Source organism: Arachis ipaensis, chromosome B9 (assembly GCF_059453495.1).
Source record: "Arachis ipaensis isolate K30076 ecotype BB chromosome B9, ASM5945349v1, whole genome shotgun sequence".
NCBI classification, from domain to species: Eukaryota; Viridiplantae; Streptophyta; class Magnoliopsida; order Fabales; family Fabaceae; genus Arachis; species Arachis ipaensis.
In genome coordinates, this window is record NC_142444.1 from 55280578 (window position 1) to 55282351 (window position 1774).

The 1774-nt window shown below is 29.3% G+C and overlaps 1 non-coding gene across 1 annotated transcript; it reads right to left on the bottom strand.

The window, feature by feature from the left end:
* Positions 1-623: 623 nt before the first annotated feature.
* On the bottom strand, positions 624-731 carry LOC148544718 (small nucleolar RNA R71). Its single transcript, XR_015902047.1, has one exon. It is a non-coding gene; the product is annotated as a small nucleolar RNA R71 (small nucleolar RNA).
* Positions 732-1774: the final 1043 nt, after the last annotated feature.

Consider the following 1774-nt stretch of genomic DNA (forward strand, 5'->3'; position numbering starts at 1 on the left):
TCTTCTTTTCCTCTGACACCTCAAGGAATCTCTATACTGTGACATAGAGGATTCCCTATTTTTTTGTTCTCTTCTCTTTCATATGAGCAGGAACAAAGATAAAGGCATACTTGTTCAAGCTGATCCTGAACATGAAAGGACCTTGAAGAGAAAGCTAAGAGAAGCTAAAGAACAATTCTCTTTAGAGGGCCTAACAGAACTCTTCAAAGAAGAATAAACCATGGCAGCCGAAAACAACAACAATGGCAACAATGCAAGGAAGGTGTTTGGTGACTTTACTGCACCTACTCCTGATTTCTATGGGAGAAGCATCTCTATCCCTACCATTGGAGCAAACAACTTTGAGCTTAAGCCTCAATTAGTTCCTAATACAACAGAATTGCAAGTTTCATGGACTTCCATTGGAAGATCCTCATCAGTTCTTAGCTGAGTTCTTGCAAATCTGTAACACTGTCAAGACCAATGGGGTTGACCCTGAAGTCTACAGACTTATGCTCTTTCCTTTTGCTGTAAGAGACAGAGCTAGGACATGGTTGGATTCACACCTTAAAGAAAGCCTGAACTCTTGGAAAAAGCTAGTCAATGCCTTCTTGGCAAAGTTCTTTCCACCTCAAAAATTGAGCAAGCTTAGAGTGGAAGTCCAAACCTTTAGACAGAAGGATGGTGAGTCCCTCTATGAAGCTTGGGAGAGATACAAGCAATTGATCAGAAGGTGCCCTTCTGACATGCTTTCAGAATGGAGCATCATAGGAATCTTTTATGATGGTCTGTCTGAACTATCCAAGATGTCATTGGATAGCTCTGCTGGAGGATCTCTTCATCTGAAGAAGACGCCTGCAGAAGCTCAAGAACTCATTGAAATGGTTGCAAATAACCAATTCATGTACACTTCTGAAAGGAATCCTGTGAATAATGGGTCAACTCAGAAGAAAGGAGTTACTACAAGAAAATGGAACATTTGTAACAAAAAATTTGTATCAAATTTAAAATTGTTACAAAAAAATAGTATTTTGTAACTATAATTAGTGATTGTTACAAAAGGATAATGTTTTGTAACAAAGGAAACAAGTTGTTACAAAACATGATAATATTTTGTAACAATCTGTTTTATTTTGTTACAAATAATGTTAGTTTTTGTAATGAGATTGTGTTTTGTTACAAAATATAGTAATATTTTGTAACAAAAAAAAAATAAGTTGCAAAAATTCAGAATATTTTGTAACAAAATAACTTTCTGTTTCAAAAACTCTAATTGTTTTGTAACAAAAATTTAATTTGTCACAAAATTTAATATTGTTTGTAACAAGTTAATTATTTGTCATAAAATATAAGTATATTTTACAACAATTTTTTTTCAAAATGTTAAACACTTTAAGAATAAAAAAAATTGTGTATATATTTTTTTCAAAATAATTTCATTTTGTTTCAAAAAATAAAATTTTAAAAATTATAAATATTATTTTAGATTCTTCTAAAATATTAATATACAATTTTTATTAATAATCAAATTTTAAAATTAATTAAAATTTAATTCATGGAACTTAAAGAAATTTTAAGTTAAATTATAAATATAAATAAAAGTAAATAAATATAAAAGAAAAAAAAAACTACATTACTAAATGCTGAAAGTAAAAAGAAGCTTAGTAGTGCAGTTACTCAGATTTTGAAAAATTAATAATAAATTATTTATGATTTATTTTATTTATTTGAGAACATATTTTTAGAAATTTTTGTGTTAATTAAGTACTTTTTTTATTGATTTAAAACTTTAATG